The sequence below is a fragment of the Magallana gigas genome, chromosome 2 (assembly GCF_963853765.1).
Source record: "Magallana gigas chromosome 2, xbMagGiga1.1, whole genome shotgun sequence".
In the NCBI taxonomy this organism is placed as follows: Eukaryota; Metazoa; Mollusca; class Bivalvia; order Ostreida; family Ostreidae; genus Magallana; species Magallana gigas.
In genome coordinates, this window is record NC_088854.1 from 9,169,979 (window position 1) to 9,177,475 (window position 7,497).

At 33.2% G+C, this 7,497-nt stretch overlaps 1 long non-coding RNA gene across 1 annotated transcript; it reads right to left on the reverse strand.

Moving 5' to 3' along the window:
* Positions 1-830: 830 nt before the first annotated feature.
* Positions 831-4,460, reverse strand: LOC105348222 (uncharacterized). The gene is made up of 4 exons (XR_903523.4): positions 4,320-4,460; positions 3,075-3,218; positions 2,806-2,881; positions 831-1,038 (listed from the first exon to the last, which is right to left on the reverse strand). It is a non-coding gene; the product is annotated as an uncharacterized lncRNA (long non-coding RNA).
* Positions 4,461-7,497: the final 3,037 nt, after the last annotated feature.

The window sequence follows — 7,497 nt, forward strand, 5'->3', positions numbered from 1 at the left end:
AATTTATTCTAATTAGAGCACAGCTGTCATTGTATATTTTTTTCAATTTATGTTAACAATGTCCTCTCAAAATAAATAAACAAGTCAGCATTCTTGAATTACGTGATTCAACCATTTTTTAAAATTGCCACTGAAAGGTTAAAGGTTCCAACTTATATTGGTATATATTCATGCGGGGTCTGTTGTGTGTTACACCGGACTAAAAGGACTTCCTATTATAATAGAGACTCAAATTACGATATGATTTGTAAAGAACTCCCATAGGATTTTAAAATCCGGGAAAAAAAACTTGTACTTAAAAAGTCCTGTAAGAAATGCGTTTCTCCGAAAAGATGTGTAAATCCTGTAGGATTTTTTGAAAATTCCTATAACAAAAGTTATTTTCCAATGTGATTTATTATTACCCTATGAGATATTTATTTTTAAAGTTAAATATCTCAATTGTCAGGTGAGACAAGCTAATTTATACTCGCTATCCAATGGTCTCATTTGGCATACATGTATATGGATTTTTACGGAACTACGGAACAAAATATTACTTGTTGCTTTGAAAAACCAATTTAAAGTTTTAAAATTCGTGCCATATTTGGGTAAAAAAGAAAAAGAAAAACCCTAACGGGTGAGAACAAGGTTGGAAGGACTTTAAAAAAAATCAATCATCTGTTTTTATAAGTGAAAGTTGGGGATTTAAACTGTTTCTTTGTTATTCTTTTTACTATTGTGACATTAGCTGTTTTAACCTCAAAATTAATTTTTCTTTTTCGCTAGTTTAATCATTATAAGAAACTGTTACAGCTCTATGAAAAAAAAAATGAAAGACATGTTCCAAATTCATCTTGAAATCATAATCGTTTTATTGGCCACGAATTGGGTTACGAGTGTAAAATATGGTTTGTTGACTAACGCTTCTGAAAACGACACGTTGATATCAAACGGGTGACCGTTTCACGGCTATCTCGCCAAGAAGCCAGGTTTTCACACTGCGCTCTGTATGGTTGCGTACAGTCTTCAAATGTTTGGACTATTGGCCTGATCACGCTGTAAAACATACGACAAACTTTTTTGTAAAAAAGCTGAACAATTTAGGGAACATGTAATAAAATCAAAACAATGCTGCGACATTTAAGTCTCGACACGACAAAGTCCGGACTTCAGCTACCCTTTCGGTTACACATAACTTCTAAATAGTGATTTATATTTAGGATGTGTTTATATCCCACCTAACAATTCATCTTTTCACCGTGTTTATAACTGTGATATATTCAATGAACTGGAGTCTCAAATAACCACATATCTGGCCAAAGGTAAAGTAATCCTTTTAGGGGACATGAACGCAAGGACATCGAACAGAGTCGATTTCATTTTTAATGACTTAATCAACTGCGATACAGTGAGTGAAGTTTTTGAATAATTAACGTATGAAATTGATAAACCAGTACCTGCCCGTATTAACCCAGATAAAATAGTAAATGAATATAGATCCAAACTCCAATCTTTGTGCAAATCAAGCGGCTTAAGAATCTTAAATGGGAGACACAAACATGCACTGGACAGAGAATATACCTTCTGTGGAGGTAGAGGACTAAGTGTTGTTGATTATTTTAAATCTACGCCTGATATTTTTGATATAACAGAAAAATTTATTGTGTCTAGCTTTACTACTTTCTGAGATCACGCACCATTATATAAATAGTGCCTTTTTGGGAGGGTAACAGTTTGCAGTCTTGTTACAAAATGCTGTATAATGAATGTGAATCGTCTTTGGCACCTGCTGAAAATTGGGTTAGTGTAATTAAAAATAAACTTTTTGAAATAGGTCTAGGGCATGGTATGAGCAGGAATATATATATTGTGCAACCTATTTTCCTTTAATTAAGCAAAGAATCATTGATCACTTTATTCAACAACTTGTAGAACATATTAATTCCTCATCTCGATGTTATTTTTACAAGCATATTATTGATCAGTTTTCATTACAATATTATTTAACAAAATCAATACCTTCTACATATAAGAAACAAATTGCAAGAATTAGATTGTCATCTCATAAACTTGCAATTGAAAGTGGACGACACACTAATGTACCAAAGGAAAGACGCTTATGTAAATTTTGTTCAGATATTGAAGATGAATTCCATTTTGTTTTGAAATGCCGACAGTATAGAGAAATCAGAGTAAAATATATCAAGAAATAGTATTGGAAAAAACCTTCTGTATACAAATTTATATAATTATTAAGTGTTCAAAATTTTAAAGAAATGTGTAATTTGGGGAAGTATCTCCATCTAGCTTTCAATATTCATGATAATTAAGAAAAATTCTCTGTTTTTTTTCTCGCCTGTTAATAAAATTTTATTCTATATACATTGTTAATGTACTTTACATGTACATGTACCATACCATTATTCAATATTGCTATTAATTATATGTAATAACCTGTGCCATAAGATGTATGTCTTGTGCAAATAAAGAATGTATTTAAAAACTTTCTTGGGATGAAAAATCCCACCATTCTCCCATTGGATTCTGATATTTTAGAGATAATTAAAAGAAAACTAGGGCATTGTGTATAATCAGATTGAAATGATAGGTTCAGAGTAAAAAGTCCCAGCAAAATACATAGACGAAAGTGAATTATGTCTTACCGAGAGGGAAAATTCCGGACTCTGTCATGTCCGGACTTAAATGTCGCACTGTTAAACGTCACATCGGAAAGCTTGAAATCATTTTTGCTTAATAAGCTTGTGTATTATAAATTTTGTAAAAAAAAAAAAAAATATTGTCGTCCTTTGGACCAAACCTTACTTGCAATTCGCAGTGTGTATAGCCTGCATGTTGCTCTGAAACTGAAACTTACAGGCCTGGAGGTCTAAACTACACGCTACAGGAAAAGAAGAACCATTTGTTGTAAAGTAAAATGTTGGTAAATAGTGCTATATTTTATAATATTTACTAACAGCAATTCCTTCTATATATAGATCAATTTCCATACGAAACAAGTATTTAACAGGAAAGAAAATTAAAAATCTCAATGGCAAGACCTGTTGTTCTCAATATTAAAACCCAGTACGTACATGTAGACCTTGCTTTGGTGAGCAGACTCAAACACATCAACCAGTAAAAGACATTAACTGCAGTTCTCATTTTGACAAACCTCTGTGCTGTGATTGGTGGCCTTTAAATGAAGTGAGACTAATTGTTGGTCGTGGTGAAGTTTTCTGCATAAACAACATACATGTCCTATACTCTGTCCCAAGATATTTATGCAGCTCATTTGGACGATTTTTAATAAAAATACACATACCTGTGAAAGAAGTGCAATTGACATAGTTGAAAGGGATAATTTCCAATATAATTTCATTGACACATTATCATCTATCACTCGGAAAAATTACAGGAACGAAAAAAGATTCCTTACGGAGATTTATAATGGGGAATGTTTACATCTTTTCTCCATTCATGGGGGGGGGGGGGCTAGGGGGGCTTAGCCCGCATACCCCTACCCCCCCCCCCCCCCCCCCCCCCACTTTTTTTGCAAAGTTAGACCTAAGCATTAGGCACATAGCATCAGAGAGGGTTCAGCCCCCCCAACCCCCCACTTTTTATCGCAGCAAAGATAATTGTTCCTAAATTTACCTTGAAAAGATGGAAATATTGAGACGTTGGAGTCATAGGTATACTAGCCCCCCACCCCTTATTATCTTTGCTGCGATAAAAAGTGGGGGGGGGGGGCTGAACCCTCTCTGATGCTATGTGCCTAATGCTTAGGTCTAACTTTGCAAAAAGGGGGGGGGGGGTCTAAGCCCCCCTAGCCGCCCCCCACCCCCCGGTTCCGACGCCTATGTTCCAAGTGTATTCCGAATGGAGAAAAGATGTAAACATTTCCTATTACAAATCTCCGTAAGAAATTTGTTTTCGTTCCTGTGAACTTTTATGAGTAAAATATGATAAAATAAAAATAATAATAATTAAGTGAAGATATCTTGGATAGTTTCCTTCTCGTCGATTTTAACTGTATTTCTTTCACAGGTATGTGTATTTTTATTAAAAATCATACTGAAAAAGTGATGGAAGCAGTAACTTGTGACAACCTATAGTTTATAAGTGTAATTTATGTAGGTCCAAATGTTAATCTGCCAAGATGCTTAATTATTATTTTAGTTTATTACTAGAATTACTGAGACTGGTTGAATTTTGGCATCATAAGTTGTATATCTATGTTTAATTTAATTTTGTTATCTTGAAATCTAGAAATGATTATCAAGTGGAAGCCAAACCATAAAATTTTTAAGAATTTCAGAGAAACATGTAAAACTCACCAATTAACCAAACGAGGTTCCTGGAGAGCGATGTGTCACTGTTGGCTCATATACAATCCTCTTTGGTCTGAGGTATGATAGAGATAGATAATTGGTTAGTTATAGTCACGTGTAGAATGTATACATTCCATTTCTACGATAACCTTAAACAAAGTCGTACAAATGACAAGAGTATAGTTTGGTTATTGTTTTAATACAAAACAATTTTATCCACGGATGAATTACATTGTTCAAGGTTGAAAAGTCTTTTTTTCTGTCAAATATCATGTCATAATCACTAGGATCCTAACAAATACGTAAATACATGCTAACAGTTAAAACTTTAAATTGGAGGTAAAACTGGTATAATCATGCATCACAAAATATACTGTTTATTGAGCAAAGAATGGTGAATTCATATTGCTTTAATAGTATATGATTAATTTTGCACATAAAAGCAGATTGGTCTCAGTATTTGAGATCATATGCAATGTATACAGTATTATATGGTGAAGTGTGCACACGACATACTGGAACAAATCTATAATGAAAATCTCACATGTTTTGGGAAAAGCACGTTCAATTTTCTTCATGATGACTCACAAATTATTATTCTTTTTTCATTTGGGAAGAAGGGTCTGGTCTTAACTTTTATCAAAATAAAAGCCAACTTGTTTCTTCCTCTTGCATATCAAAAAGGCATTCAAAATTTGCAAAGCCAATTATACATAATATGACTCAAATCAATTCTAGTTTTGTTAAATCATTTCATTATTAACGACGATCTATATAAGTATAAATATATATGTAAGGGACACGCGTTGATCAACATATTGCACTTCACGCATAAATATGCATTTGTAAATTTACCAGAGGGAGACTATTTAAAGAAACCTTCACGCTCCTGTTATGAGTGATCCCGTATTTTTATTTTTCGTTGTGACATATCAAATAGAGACTGTTAAGATCTAACTTTCATTAGATTGTATCAGAAGATCAAATTCATCATATAGCCCAATGCCAAGTCCATTAAGTCTGCTTCTGTGTATCTTCGCAAGCCAATTGGTTGGAGCGGTGTGGACCAAAAACCCTTGGCATCTGTATTCAGTTAAAATTAGTCCTCTCCTAAATTTGTCCTCTATCAAGCTCATAATCAAATAGTAGGTAAGTTCTTCAGACTCGCTTAGAACCCCCCCCCCCCCCCCCTCTTAAATAGTGAATGCATGAAATTGACTCAGTTTGTTGTGTTAATTTGCAGGCATAACCGCTAATATCCCTTTTTGGAAGTTGATTTTAATCAACTCTCCGACCTCAGCACAAATCATTGCTGCTGACAAGACTTAGTTCTTGAAAATAATTGATAAATTCGATGTAATGTATGCTAAAGCATTGTTTTTCAAGGAAACTTATTTATAAATACCTTGAAAATAGTCAGGTTTTGAATGGTACGAACAATTTAAATATTTTTTGTAGTCGTATGTATTCCTACGCCAGAGTTCAATATAGTCTCGTTCAACTCGACGCTCGGCTGTCTCCGTAAATCCTTGTCGGAGATTTACGGTGTCAGCCGAGCGTTTGGTTTCAAACGAGACTACAGTTCAATATTGTTTGGATCCATACAATTTTCGTGAAATATTTCTATTAATGATACATAGTTTGATTGAATTAGTTTTATCTTTAAATATTATTTAACATGATTCATATGGGGGTTTCTCAACATTCTTGTCGAAAAAATCCAAAAATTCATACCGTATTATAAAAATGTGCGTAATTCAAATTAGAAACTACATGTACTTGTCATGCAAAATAATATACATGTATCATTGATTTTAAAATAAATAATCATCGACAAAATCAACTCCCGTCAGTTCTTCAGTACTTTGATTATTTGGATGCAACGTACGTCTATCTTATAAAATACATTAATTTCATAGGCATTTTTATAGTACATGTAGTACATGTAATAAGGATTGTATTGGAACTAGTCATTAAAAGGGACAAGTCTGGCAGGCAATATGGCGATGCGTAACACACTCTGCATAATTACCAATAGAAAAAATAGATACCGGTAAATCAACAGCTTTGCAAGTTTGTTAAAAAATAAAATTGATAAATCCATAGCCAGACTGCTCAGAAATTGTGAGGATGAGAAGATAATACTCAGTTTTGATGACATTTCTTTACATGCAGCCTGCAAGTTGTTATAAGCATGATAAGTGAATGTCTTATGTGCATGTAAGTGGTCTTACAAACGTAAGGTATGGATCTACAAAGATGCTGACTTCGATAAACTAAATTCCTTAATTCAACATTGCGATTGGACAAACATTATTACGGAAGCTGACAATGTTAATATAGCAGTTGATAATTTTACCACAAAATTTCTTTCGTTTGTTAGGGAATGTATACCGGAACAAACAATAACCATTCGGCCTCGTGACAAGCCATGGTTTGACTCTGTATTACGGAGAACGATCAGAGTTAGAGACCGACTGCGTAACAAAGCAATTGAAACGAATAAAGATTCTGTTTGGTCTGCGTATAGAAAGGTCCGAAATTCAGTTAACAATATGAAAAAACACGCTATCTCAAATTATTATGACAATATAGAAACGTATTTAGATGATTCAAGCAAAAATAATACTAAGTTATACTGGAAGCTGATGAAAGACTCATTTCATATGAAGCTTTCAACGGAATTACCACCTATTCAAATTTCTAATGTAAACGGTACAACCAAGTTTGTTTATTCAGATTTTGGGAAGATCGAATCTCTTAATACATATTTTTCTTCTATTTCTTCTGTAGACAATAAGAATGCGGCTTTACCTAATATGTATAGTTTATGTAGAGAAACACTTTGTAATATTTATATAAATGAACAAGAAGTGTTAGACAGTATTTCAATATTACCTGTTAATAAAGCAATTGGTCCTGATTTGGTTAGCCACAAAATGTTGAAGGCAACCCTTTTTACTATTGTAAAACCACTTACATTGTTATTTAATAGATCACTTATTGATAATACTTTTCCATGTTTTTGGAAAATTGCTCACGTTATTCCTCTATTCAAAAAAGATGATCCGTCATTGGTTTCTAATTATAGACCGGTATCTTTGTTATCATGTGTTAGTAAAATTATGGAAAGAATCGTTTTTTAAACATGTGTACAACTATTTTCATAGGAACAATTTATTTT